The sequence below is a fragment of the Canis lupus genome, chromosome 10, assembly GCF_003254725.2.
Source record: "Canis lupus dingo isolate Sandy chromosome 10, ASM325472v2, whole genome shotgun sequence".
NCBI classification, from domain to species: Eukaryota; Metazoa; Chordata; class Mammalia; order Carnivora; family Canidae; genus Canis; species Canis lupus.
In genome coordinates, this window is record NC_064252.1 from 8,019,747 (window position 1) to 8,034,325 (window position 14,579).

General features: G+C 38.0%; 1 long non-coding RNA gene across 1 annotated transcript; it reads right to left on the bottom strand.

The window, feature by feature from the left end:
* Positions 1 to 5,321: 5,321 nt before the first annotated feature.
* LOC112677908 (uncharacterized) lies at positions 5,322 to 11,165 on the bottom strand. The gene is made up of 3 exons (XR_003147276.3): positions 10,896 to 11,165; positions 9,209 to 9,376; positions 5,322 to 7,243 (listed from the first exon to the last, which is right to left on the bottom strand). It is a non-coding gene; the product is annotated as an uncharacterized LOC112677908 (long non-coding RNA).
* Positions 11,166 to 14,579: the final 3,414 nt, after the last annotated feature.

Genomic DNA, 14,579 nt, shown 5'->3' on the forward strand with positions numbered 1-14,579 from the left:
TGCCTTCACTATTGCACAAGAGGCTGAGGATTTATAAGCTGGGCATATCGCCACCCCAAATCGTAGTTCTATTACCAAAAAAAGGGGGATAATGGCAATTGCATAGGCAATTTGCAGTGGCTGGCACGCCTGTCAAAGGTAATGTACACTGACCTCCATCATACCTCTTGGGTTGTACTACAAATTATTTGGTGAAATACTATTGGAAAGTGATTTGGCAGCGTGTAGCCTACAAAATCTTTACACCCTCTGATCCAGTTGTTTACTGTGACATGTCTCTTCCACATTCCTCTGATTTTCATGAAAAATATTTTTCCTAAACACCCCCCTTTGCACAGCTCCTGTCTCCAGCTTCCCCAAGGAAGATAGAATGACTTCTCTGCTTAGTGAATTTGAGAAATAGGTATCCACAGGTCAGTTATCCCTTGTTTCCTCTTGGGGGCCGTCTCCTTATAGGAAACACACATTTTTGTAGGCTCTACTATGCCACAGATGTTTTACAGTATTAGGTCCATTGTGAGAACACAGTTGGTTATTCAGATGTGCCTCTGATGGGTGGTAAAAATGCCTAGTTCTGTGTCTCAGGCTGCCACACTTACATGTAAGTGCTAAAAAATCTTTTTATAAAATAAATAAATCTTTTTATTTAATAAATCTTTTTATAAAATCAGAGGTATAAATTGTCATCACCTTGGATTAAGCAATGAATTCTTTGGTAAGAAGACATCAAAAGCACAAACAATAGAAAAACACATAGATTGGGCTTAAAACCTTTGTGCTTCAAAAGATACTGTCAAGAAAGTGGAAAGACAACCCACAGAATGTAGAAAATATTTGCACATTATGTATCTGATAAGGAGCTGGAATCGTATACACACACACACACACATTGCCGTAGGAATGTAAAATGGTACCGTCACTTGGAAAACAGGTTGGTAGTTCTTCAAAATGTTAAACATAAGATACCAGTGCAATCAAACAAAACTCTAACATTTCTTTATAGAACCAAGCTAATTTTAAATATCTCTTTAATTATTATAAAGGCTGAGTTGGAGAAAGTAGCTGTAAGTCTTTGATCCATTTCAAGTTAAATTTTCGTGTATATTATGAAATCAAGATCCAACTTTATTCTCTTGCATGTAGATACTCAGTTGTACCAGCACCATTTGTTGAAGAGATGGATTATTCCTTCCCCATTAAGTGGTTTTGGCACTCTTGTTGAAATCAATTGGCCATTGATGTTTCAGGTTTATTTCTAGACTCTCAATTTTATCCCATTCATTTTTATATGTATCCTTATGTTCTTGATTACTGTAGCTTTGTAGTACGTTTTGGAATTGAGAAATGGGAGTCTCAGCTTTACTATGTTTTTTAAATGTTGTTTTGTTTATTCTAGGTGCATTGCATATCCATGGGAATTTTATTTTATTTTATTTTATTTTTCCCATGGGAATTTTAATGTCCATATCAATTTCTCCAAAAAATGTTCTCTGGGATTTTATTTTTTTTAGTTTTTATTTATTTATGACAGTCACACAGAGAGAGAGAGAGGGGGGCAGAGACACAGGTGGAGGGAGAAGCAGGCTCCATGCAGGAAGCCCGACGTGGGATTCTATCCCGGGTCTCCAGGATCGCGCCCTGGGCCAAAGGCAGGCGCCAAACCGCTGCGCCACCCAGGGATCCCTTCTCTGGGATTTTAATAGTGATTGAGTTGAATTGGTAGATCAGTTTGTGGATTTTTGCCTGTAATTTCAGTTTCAATTTCTTCTTTAATCAAAATTATTTTTAAAAATGTTTGCCTGTCTTTCATATTGCTATTTTGTTTTTATTGCAACATGATTAGAAAGTGTGACTTTGTGAATTCTGTTGTTTGGATTTCATTGCAATCATCTTTGTTCTCTGATCCCAAACCCATTTATTTGATAATATCCCCTGGTCTTTTGAAAAGAACACTCACCATATAATTCATTATGTGTGTATGAGTATGTAGATGCTTTCAAATCATGTTATTTAAATCCTTGTTTACTTTTGTCTAGGGATATGTCTGTTTATAAGATGGTTTGCTAATAGCTTTCACCATGATTGTGAATTTGTATCTATTCCTAAAGTTTAAAGCCCTATACTTTGAAGTTATATTGTTAGATTATGAAGATTCAAAACTGTTATACTATCATGATTACTTGTTCTCTACATTCCATGTTTTCCTTCCAGTGACTAAAGAGCATACCATATCCATTCAAAACTTTTTTTCATATTGAAGTATAATTAACATACAGTATTATATTAATTTCAGGTGTACAAAATAATGATTCAGCAATTTTATACATTACTCAGTGCTCACCAATAAGTGTAGTCGTCATCTATCGCCAGTGTTTTTACAATCTTATTCACTATATTTCCTATCTTGTATTTTTCATTTCCATGACTTATTTATTTTGGAACTGGAAGTTTGTACCTCTTAATCCCCTTTATCAATTTCACCCATTTCCCCCACCACCTCTGTTCTGGCAACCACCTGTTTGCTCTCCATATTTAAGTCTGGTTTGTTGTTGTTGATCTTTTTTGTTGTTGTTCATTTCTTATTTTTTAAATTTCACATATGAGTGAAATCATTTGGTATTTGTTTTTCTCTGACTTAAATCACATAGCTTTATACCCTCTAGGTCCATTCTTGTTGTTGCAAATGGCAAGATTTTATTCTTTACGGCTGAGTAATATTCCATTGTGTGTGTGTGTGTGTGTGTATTCCTTTGAAACTTTTAAAATGCATATTAAATTTCTATTTTACTAATCAACAACTAGAATTAATCAGCATTCTCTGAAGAAGATATTGAACTTTGGTGCTCTTTTTAATCTTTTCCATGGCCCCCTTCACTACTTGACATATTGAAATTAGCTGGAATTCTATTTCTAGAAAATTAATTTTTTACATTGTGTATTAATAATTAGTCATAACTGTAACTTTCACAGATTCCTTTATTGTGATAAGTAAATGAGGTAATTCATGAAAAGCATTTGACACGAAGCTTGGCATATGTTAATCATTCAACAGTGTTTGCAATGATGAGGATTATCAAGATCATTATCATTCTGCACAGAGCACTTCTCTTTCTACCAGCTCTCTTCTGATGATCTTATCCTCAGTTTTCATTATCACTATGACCTGGATGATTTTATAACCTACCTCACCTGCTTAGACACCACTCTTGGGCTTATTTTATTTTCAATTTTTGTTACAGATCACTACCTAAATATTCCACCAAATATTCTACCTAAAGATTCTGCTCTACATGTTGCTTTTGTGAACAGAGGTAGTATCCATCTCAATACATCCAAATTAAACCATCATCTAATTTCCCAGTTTCTAAGTCACGGAACAGGCATTCTCCCTGTTTTCTATTCTGGAAATCTTGGAGACATCTTCATTGTTCCTCTTAGATTGCCCACATCCTCCAGCAGGATAGTTGAGCTAAGTGCCTGTATCATGTAGTTGCATGGACAGTGTTGGTCTTCCTCCTCCTCCTTTAACTTTAATACATTGCAAAATCCTGTAAACACTTTTAAAAATTCTATTCACCTTCCTCTCTATGACCCTCCTCCTCCCAATGTTTTACTTTCCATCCAGTGTTTAGTTAGACTCCTAGTTTTCTCCTTATTTTCTGACTTCTTCTCCCTTCTGCTATCCTTACTGTTCAATCCTCCTCAAAGATTGTGCTAATCATGCATTTATTATCTGTTACTTAACAGGTGCCTTGTTTTAAACTTTGGTCTAAAATCCTCAGTCTATAATGGAAATGGATCTGACCTACAATAGCTAGTCCCCTTAAGGACACTGTGGGTCAGTGAATCTGGTACACTGGTTCCTCCCTGAAAACCCCAAACATCCTCTGAACTTTTTGGGTTGATCTTTGATATTCTTTCTGCCTAGAAAGCTTTCTTCTGCTACCTCTGTTAAAATCCTACCTATTCAAAACCACCCGTGTCATAAAGCCTTGGTTCACGTAACTTTAATTGATAAATTTAATTGTTTGTGAAATAAATTGACCTGGACTATCTACTAACCACAAATGACCACAAAATCTCATTTCTGTCCAACTTTTTCTCCTGGGGCAGTGGAAGAACTATGTCCACTGAGACAGTTTAAAGGGCCAGTAGGAAGCAGAAATAAATAAATAAACCACCCTGAGATCACCACCTGAGCCGAAATCAAGAGCTAGCAGCTCAACCAAGTGAGCCACCCAGGTGCCCCATGGACCAAGGTTTCTTAAATGTACTAAGTCAAATAAAGGTGTACTCAAACAGAAAAAGGCTATTTTCTATATACAAATCTTTGCTTGGAGAATGAACTAGCTAAACGTGTCTCTGGATGATACAAGAAAAGGCACACAACATTGCTATGGTAGCAAACCTGAAAGAAACATGTACTTTGTCAGAAAACCAGGCCACTGAAACAGCTGTGGCTTAGGAATCGAGGTCTTTCTGAATATTTGATGAAGTACCAGAGGTTGGCCTTTGTACACAGCTTATGATTGACACAACTTTAGAAATATTCGGCTCTACATGTTGCTTTTGTGAACAGAGGTAGTAATGACAGCTTTCAACCACTACACTATATGGCCTGAGTAGATGCAGGAAAATAATGGGCTGTAAGTTTGGGAATGCAGATTGCAGTCCATTTCTGGAGGACTTTGAATGCTGGTTTTGGGGTTTTGCATTGACATTTTTTTATTGTTCTTGTTTCTTGTTGTTTGTTTTTGATCTTGTAAGCACCATCATAGAAATGTGCTTCAAAAAAAATTGGCCACACAGCAGAGAGTAGGTTGGCTTGGAAGGAGAATCCAGACCCACAGACTTAGCTGATGTACTTAGAATAGAATAGGAAGCAGTCAAATGAAGTAAAGGGGCAGAAGTAATAGAGAGGAGGGAAATGATGCTGATGTTGGAACTATTATAAAGGGATTAGCAACTGACCTGTGGATGATTATGATGGTCAGGATAAGGACAAGCCAAAAATAGCTCCTAAAGTTTTGACTCAGGGAAAGGAGAGAGACCGTCATAAAGATGGAGGATGGAGGATGGAGGGAGGGCAGGGAGGCAGAAACCCTAGAGGAGTTAGAAAGGTTACTACTCCTTTTCCTGTGAAAAGGAGTTTTTGTCTCACCTCTCCTATTTTTCCTTCTCAGTCTCTTAAAAAGCTAGTATTTCAGGCAAGTCACTAATATCAGAGCAATGCAAGTCAATTAGCTACCTCTTTCCACACAGCAAACGGAACACAAATTTTTAAAAAACATTTTATTTATTCATTCATAAGAGACCCAGAGAGAGAGAGGCAGAGACACAGGCAGAGGGAGAAGCAGGATCCCTGCAGGGAGCATGATGCGGGACTCGATCCCAGGACTCTGGGATCACATCTGAGCAAAGCCAGATGCTCAACCACTGAGCCACCCAGGCATTGCTAAATGGAACAAAATTTAATAGGATATATCATAGCCAGTGTTTTTATACATGTAGAAAAAAGAGATATGGTTGTATGCTCCTAGAGAGGAGTATAAATTGGGAATTTGTTTTATGATCAGAGGTCCATATACCATAGAGTTTGGCTTTTTACACTTTATTTTTTACGTTTATTTTTTAAAGATTTACTTATTTTATTTTAGAGAGAGAGTGAGCACGACTGGGAGGGACAGAGGGAGAGGAAGAGAGACTCTCAGGCAGACTCCCCACTGAGCATGGAGCCACCATGCTTGGCACTCCACCCCACGACCCTGAGATCATGTCCTGAGCTGAAATCAAGAGTTGGTCGCTCAGCCGATTGCGCCACCCAGGTGCCCAGGCTTTTTACACTTGAAATCAAATTTATTGACATATAATTTACATGTAATAAAATACTTCCTTTTAAGTATACTGTTCGGTGAGTTTTGACAAAAGTGTACCCATGTAACTACTACCCTAATCAAAAAGGATTTTTCATCATCTTCCCAAATTCACTCATGTCCCTTCACTGTCATTCTCTGTCCACCCACCCTCTATCAAAGATATCTATTATTCTGCTTTCTGTCACTAAGAATTAATTTTTCCCATTATAATATTTCAAATAAATGGAATCATACAGTTTGTACTTTTTTGTGTCTAAATTTTAACTAGAAGAGGCAGGGGGATCTTCTCCTACTCACTAGGTGAGATGCTGCTCCATTCATGAATTATTTAATAAAACCAATTAGATCTTCAGATTAAAAAAAAGGTTTTGAAATGTCTCCAGATTGATGTGTACTAGTAGTTCATTTCTTACTATTACTGAGTAGTAACAATATGATTCCAATTTTAGTAGTTTCACTAAAACTTTCTTATATATATATAGTTACCAGTTGATAGATTCTGTTTCCAGTTTTTGCCTATTAGGAATAAAGTGATTAACATTCATATTCATGTAGATATATATTTAATTTCCCTTGGGCAAATACCCAGGAGTAGAATTGATAGACCATATGGTAAATGTATGCCTAACCTTATAAGAAACTGCCAAATTGTTATCCAAGGTAGGTGTACCATTCTGCATTCCCACCAGCAACATATGAACATACTGGTGCTCTACATCCATGCCAACATTTTGTAATAATCTAATTCTCTGTATTATGTCACTTTCTGCTTGAAATACTTCAGGTGGCATCTCTCTCCAGCACTGAACCCCACCTGATACACATGGTCCAGACAGACATTCAACACAGGGTTAAGCAGCTATTAATCAGAAGTGGAGGTAAGCAGGCAGTTTGGGGACAAGAAATTGAGTCCTGGGGTGCCTGGGTGGCTCAGTTGGTTAAGTGTCTGCCTTCAGGTCGGGTCATGATCCTGGGATAGAGCCCTGAATCGCATCAGGCTCCTTGCTCAGCAGGGAGCGTGCTTCTCCCTCTCCCTCTGCCTGTTGCTCCCTTTGCTTGTGCTCCCGCTCTCTCTGGCAAATAAATAATTTAAAAAAAAAAAAAGAAATTGAGTCCTTGGGGAGACAGATGTGCCAGACACATTCTCCATCCCAAGTAAATAATGTGCCAGCCTGATTGTCAGGGAACCAGGAAACCAACTTCAGGACAAGCTGTGCTCCATCCGACACGGTGTGTCTTGATGTGCCAGTCGATAAACTTTATCCTGGGGCTTTTGAGGCTCCTCTTGTTTCCTGTGTCTACAGACAAGTTTGATGCAGGGCAAGACTGTACCTTTAGCCAAGGTGAAGCTTTCTCAGCAATGACAACTAGAGAGAAGGGACAGGGCAGATGGAATGAGCAGGGCAGCTTCAAGCTCAAAAGAACAATTTCAAGGTGAATCAAAGGCAGAGCTACTTCATAAGGCATTTAGTAGATATATGGTGCTCATTGCCTTAAGACAGGAAATAGATACACAGCTTTAAATGTATTTTCTAAAAAATAAAAATAAAAATAAAAATAAATAAATGTGTTTTCTTCAGATACTATTAAGGTCTGTGAGTAATCAGGCAGGTTGTCATGTCAGCATTTGGCATCTGACTTAGGAATTCCCTCAATGTTACTAATTAATGGTTAGCCAACTCTTGCTTGGACAGTTCGAGTGGCACAGTTCATTATTTCACAAACCTGCTATTCAATTTCTCTAATCTTCAGAACATTATTTTTTTGTTGTTGAACACCCAGGCATCTCTCTGTCATTTCTTCCTGTCTGAGTGTAAACATATGGTCTCTTGCTGCTTATCTCATGTTTAAAGTCTCTCTGGTATCCATTCCTCCTCACAAAAGGCCCCAATTTTCTTTTAGGAAATGATATTTCTTCCATAATGTATGGTTTTCAGAGAATAACTGGGTGCACTACCTCCTACTCTGGAAACAAACGGTAAATCCTTCCTTTCCTTGCCCTCATAAACCCAGACATAGGTGTGTGGCCTAGGTTTGGCCAGGTGTATAATTCTCTTCAATTTTTTAATCTTGAGGGGAATGTGGCATAAGTAAAAGGAGTAGACAGAGGTCACCCGGCACAGAGGCAGGTGCCAATTGCACGATGAAATCATGAGACAGTGGCTATACTTTTGACTGGCAAATCAATTTTTTCTACCTTTGTTATTGTTCATTTCAGAATCTGGTCCTCTAATCTCAATTCTAGGTGCCCCAGTAGCCTTCTAATGGTTTAGTTATCTTAGAGTTTCTTTCTGCTGTTTGCAATTCAAATCTCTGAACAAAATCCTTTATATGAATGGGTGAGTAGCTTTTTTCCCTGAAGCGTCTAGTCTCTGCTTATCTTACTTAGGGACAATTTGGTTACAATGGACAGAACACACTTCAGTTGACTCAAAATGAGCGTCTCATTGAAAGAACATTAAAGAAGCCTCAAGGTACCTAAGGACAGCAATTAGAACTGGATCTGAGGGATATGGAGCTGGGAAATGGGAAATCAGGAACTGTGGTTGGTTATTCTTTCAATCTCTCAGCGGCCATGTGTTCTTCTTTATATTAGTGTCTCTCTTGTGGGTTCACTGCTGTTTTCTGTACATATATTCTGGTCTCTATTCTTGCTGGGTTCCTGTTTAACCATCTCATTTGACCATTCATGACCTTTTAGGTTAACCTACAATCAAGTGACTACAACTCTATGTCTCTTAGTTAAAAGCAGAAATATTTGTTCCCTGACCTGCCAGTAGTAGATTGGCTGACTTTGGGGTAGGTAGTCATCCTTAATCAAATCAGCTGGGGAGAAGGCAGGGGCAGGTTAATTGTGTATCCCTCTGAAGGCAGTGGGTGCAGCAGGTCAAGGTAGAAAGTGCAGTTGGTAGCATCTGGCAAATTGACTGATTGGTCTGGAATGCTCTTGATGGGTAAATGATTCTCACAAGGCCAGACATTTTGAAAAATTGTAACCTGGGAATTGGAAGTTATTCTCTTCTAAGAAGCACCCAAGATTTCTGGGGGACCTGGGTGGCTCAGTCAGTTAAGCAGCCAACTCTTGATTTCAGCTCAGGTCATGATCTCAGGGTCCTGGAACTGAGCCCCACATCAGGCTCCACCCTCAGTGGGGAGTCTGCTCTCCTTCTCCCTCATCTCCTCCCCCATCCCCACCGCTTGTATGCACATGCACACTCGCTCTCTCAAATAAATAAATAAATAAATAAATAAATAAATAAATAAATAAATCTTTTTTTTTTTTAAAGAGACTCTATCCAAGAGTTCTATTCACTAAGAATAATCCTTCTTACCAAAGAACACTTGCTTGCTTCTCAGTTGTCATCCTGATTGTAGTCAACAGTTGTCATCCCTGAGAGGCTGATAGAGACCCCATCACCTTTCTTCAGGGGCTTTCTGTGATATTCCAGGATTTCTCAAAGTGGTGTCCATGGACCACCTGCATTAGAATCTCCTGGAAACTGAAAAAAAAAAAAAAAAAAGAATCTTTTGGAAGCCTAAAATGGAGATAAATTCCTGGAATTCACTCTAGATCTGAGTCAGCACTTCTACAAGGGCAGGAGTGGAAGAAGCTGTTTACATTTTCAACAAATTCTCTAGGTGATTCTCAAATACATCAACATTTGAGAACCACTAAACCAGACTATCAATGACTTGAGGACAGGGAAGAGCATTGGTCTTGTTCAGGATTGTATCTCTGATACATTGCCTGGCACATAGAAGATAGTTGGTAAATAAAAAATCAATAAACTCTTACACCAACGGCATAATCCTGATTATATACAAATGTATAACAACAATGATGAGGTTTAACTTAGTTATTGATTGAATCATAAACTCATGATTATATTACAATATCAATTTATTTCTATCAATTACTAAAGAACACTAAAAAAAATCAACCTGTTATTGTGATACTTTTAATAGCTGGAGTTCTCCTTTTCTTTTATGTTAGACATGCTTTCAGCCCACACTCCAATTCTTCTTCCCTAAATGGCATAGGTATGGTATTCATGTCCTGTGAGTTCAATTTCCATTACTTTCCCATCAGACCATTGTGAGGTAGAAATATTTGCCCATATTTAGCCATGCTATTCATTTTCCTATTAGTTACTTTCTGTTTCATAGTTATAGAGTACAAAAAAGGATTGTGGATGAATCAGAATGTGGGGTGGTGCTGGTCATACAGATAATGTGCAAGTAGTATCTGAGTCCTCAAGAAAGTGATAGATCATAGTTTTTCTCTTTTCTCCTTTTATTTTTTTTAAAAAGTGTTGTTTTTACAATATTATAGAACAAATATAATAGCAGCTTCATGCTTTGCACTTTGTATTGCTGATTTCATGAACTTTTGGAAATTCTATTATATTTCTGACAGTTACAAACTTTTTCCCTCTGTGATACGGAGTCAAAATGCTACAACATTGCAGGGAGAGGCATGTTCCAGCTCTGCCTAACCCCTATCTACCTCCTCTCTTTACCAATGGCAAATTCCCTCCTCCTTCTCCTGTTCCCCTCACAATACCACCTATGGATCTTGGTGCTGACCTCCAGAGACACAGAGATTCAAGTGAGGTTGGACCAATGTTTTTTTAAAAAAAAATTCATTTATGAGAAATATCCCCCAAATTCAAAATATATCCAAAATCCAATCCCTTCTCTTTCCTTCTACTGCTCTCACCCTCGTCCAAACGGTGTCATCTCTTGCTGAATTATTGCAATAACCTGTTTTGTCTCCATACTTCCACCCTTGTCCCACATCCAATAGCCTAGTCTCAACTCGCAGAATGATGCCTTAAAAATATGTGAGATACAGTCACTCCTCGACCTTAAATCCTCCACATGGCTCCCAATTCACTCAGGCACTGGCCAAAGTCTTTGCAGTCACCTAAAAGACCCTGCCTCTTCTGACATATAATAAGCATTCAATAAATTTTCACTAAGTGAATGAATAAATTTAAAAAACTTAATTCTCCTTACTTTCAAGTTAATTTCCCAAGTTCCTCAAAAGTTCCTTTGAGGAAATGGCTTCCAGACTTCCATTCTGGTGATCATCCTCTTCCACGAACTTTAAGGTTTTAGCGTCCTTCCTAAGATGTGGTACCAAGAGATGAACATAATGATTCAACTTCGGTTAACCAGAGAAGTTTACTCCCTACATCTTTCTATCACTGTGGTTTAGAATTGCATTAACTTTTTTGGCAGCCATGTTATAACATTGGATCACATTCTGTTTGCAGTGAATGAAAATTCCCACGTCTTCACCCAGAAGCTGATGTTAATTCAAATCTACTCATCCTTGCACTTGTGCAGTTGGTATTTTGAAACTATGTAAGGACTGCCCAAAATTATCTTCTTTCATAGAATTTGATTCTTTTTGTTCAAAGAAATTTGCATCAATGCCTCTAATTGCTCAGTTTTGCTACTATGGCAACACTGTTAGTTGTTACTATTTTTTTCCAGCCATTACATTTCCCATCATCAGCTTGTCCCCCTTGTCTTCCAACTGGTGTACAACACAGAAGTGGGTTTTTTTCTTTTCTAAGATTATTTTGCTATATCATTTAAATATTTCTCCTGACATGACTAATCGTAGAAAGAAGAGCTACATAGACTTCAGAAGATCTGGGTAGTGTCCTGTCTTCTAGCTCTGTGATCTTGGAGGTGTAAATGAAACTCTGTGACTCAATTTCACCACCTATGTAAAATGAGGATAATGATAATGGCATCTGCTATTCAATAGGGTTATTTCAAAGGTCAGTGAGATCATGGGAGTATCAAAGGAGTATTGATATGAAACAAGAAAGTGGCTAGAGACCCTAAATTAAGTTAGAGTCAGACAAGCTTCTCTTATTTTGCTACTTTTTCCCTTTATAATATAGCTCTCCTTAGTGTGGAGAACTGGCCTGAAATTAGGATACCTGGATACTAACCCCAATTTCCCCCACTAACTAGTTTGGGTACCTCAAACAAAGAACATAACCTGATAGCCTTTATTTTCATAACCAAAAAAAAAAAAAAAAGAAAGAAAAAGGAAAGGATTTGTCCATATATGTTCTAAGATCTCTCTCAACTTTTTGAATTTTTAAAAACCTGTCATGCTGGCCCATACTGAAGAATAACACAAGTCTTATCTGTACGTTTGTCTTCATCAAGGTGTATGTCTGGTGGTTTCTATGATAATTAAGATACATATGCTACATTTCAAATAGGAGCAGAGTTGTACCCCAAAGATACAGATGCAATGAAACGCAGGGACACCTGCACTCCGATGTTTATAGCAGCAATGGCCACAATAGCCAAACTGTGAAGGAGCCTCGGTGTCCATCGAAAGATGAATGGATAAAGAAGATGTGGTTTATGTATACAATGGAATATTCCTCAGCTATTAGAAATGACAAATACCCACCATTTGCTTCAACATGGATGGAACTGGAGGGTATTATGCTGAGTGAAGTAAGTCAGTCGGAGAAGGACAAACATTATATGTTCTCATTCATTTGGGGAATATAAATAATAGTGAAAGGGAACATAAGGGAAGGGAGAAGAAATGTGTGGGAAATATCAGAAAGGGAGACAGAACATGAAGACTCCTAACTCTGGGAAACGAACTAGGGGTGGTAGAAGGGGAGGAGGGCGGGGGGTGGGAGTGAATGGGTGACGGGCACTGGGGGTTATTCTCTATGTTGGTAAATTGAACACCAATTAAAAAAATAAAAAAAAAAAAGGAGCAGAGTTGTAGTGCCTGTAAGAGCTAAAGGCTTTGTAAAGGAGTCCGAAAACACCAAGCTGAAACCAACAAGGTTTTTTTCAAATAATTGAAGAACCACTTGAGCAAAACTAGAAAGAATTTCCCCCTCACTGAATGTGAGTAACTCAGACCCCACCCAAAACCCGTGGGTGCTGAGGATTTTAATAACAGTAATGCATGTTGTTTGAATAAAAACATTTAATCTTTTCACATGAAGTTTAAAAGATGCAGACATTAGCAATCAGTTGTTTAAAAAACAGGCACCCCTTCTACACAAAAATGTCAAAATGCTGAGAAGAGAACCTAAGTTAATCTGAGCACAAAAGAGAATGACAAGTTGAGACATCACTTCCATCCAATTCTTCTCGTGAAGCTCTTTTTAATTGAAAATATGATTAAACATTTAAGATAATTAAAATCAATATCATATTATTCATGATCCCATACTATAACACAACTTTAAAAATTACTATTTTAAAATTTACAGACATATATTTGAATTCCTTGACTTCTTGGAATAATCAGCCTTAGGTCTTCATGGGAAGAGTAGTTATTCACAGGGAGGATATATGAGGAGAATCTTCAGAAATTTGGCTTAGAAGCTTCCACGACACTGCTCTTTCTGTTTTCCTCTTTCTCACCACCAGCTTGTTTTTAGTCATCTTTGCAGGTTCCTTTGCATCTTTTCTTTCCCTAAATGTTTGAGTAGTTAAGGGCTCAGTTCTCTTATTTTTTCTCTTTTCTATGCTGCTAATTCCCATGGCTTTAAATTTCATCTATCTGCTGCTGACATTCACATTTATAACTTTAGCTTAGAGCTTCCCCCTTGAACTTTAGACTTGTGTATACACCTGCTTACAAGACACCTTTACTCGGAAGTCCCAAACAAAACATAACCAAATGAATCCCTTGACTGCTCCCCCAAACTAACAATATTCCCAGGCTGCTACTGCTCAGTAAATAGCAACTTCTTTCTTCTGGATACTCAACCCCCAAAACTTGGAGTCATGCTTGACTTCTTTCTCTCATATCCAATATCCCATTTGTAGGAAAATTCTGCTTGGCTCTACCTTTTAAATATTTATTTATTTATTTGGGAGAGAGAGAGAGAGAGAGAGAGAGAGAGAGAGAGAGAGAGAATCCCAAGCAGACCCCACACTCAGCATGGAACCTGACACATAGGGCTTGATCCCATGACCCTGAGATCATGACCTGAACTGAAATAAAGAGTCAGACACTCATCCAACTGAGCCTTCCAGGCGCCCCATTAGCTCTATCTTTTGAATATATTCAGAATCCAAATGGTTCTCACTTCTTCCCACTACTACTCAGTTCCAAACCATAATTTTTTTACCTGGATTTTGCAATAGCCTCCTAATTTGTCTCTTCCTTTTCCCCTTCCCCTCCTAAAGTCCATTCAGTAAACGTGGTCTTAAAAGTAAATTAGAACAGAGGGCACTTGATGTAATGAGCACTGGATATTATACACAACTGATGAATCACCAAATTCTACCCCTGAAGCTCATAATATGGTACATGTTAATTAAATTGAATTTAAATAAAGACTTTTTTTAATTTATTTTTTATTGGTGTTCAAAGACTTTTTTTTTAAAGTAGATTAGACCAAAAAATAGAAAAATTAAAAAAATAAAGTAGATTAGACCATGTTGTTCCTTTCCTCAAAACCCTATAATGGCTTCTCATCCTACTCAAAGAGATATCCAAAATCCTTGGCCTAAAAGGCCCTACAAGATTTGCACTCCTCCTCCACCACTGATCTGATTTCATGTCTCATGGCTCACATCCCTTCTGCCCTCTCTCCACCAGCTTTTCTGGCCTCCTTCCTTTTCCAAGTGTGATCCACCTTACACATTTCCACTCCCAAGTTTTTGTCCTACCCATTCCTTTCAGGT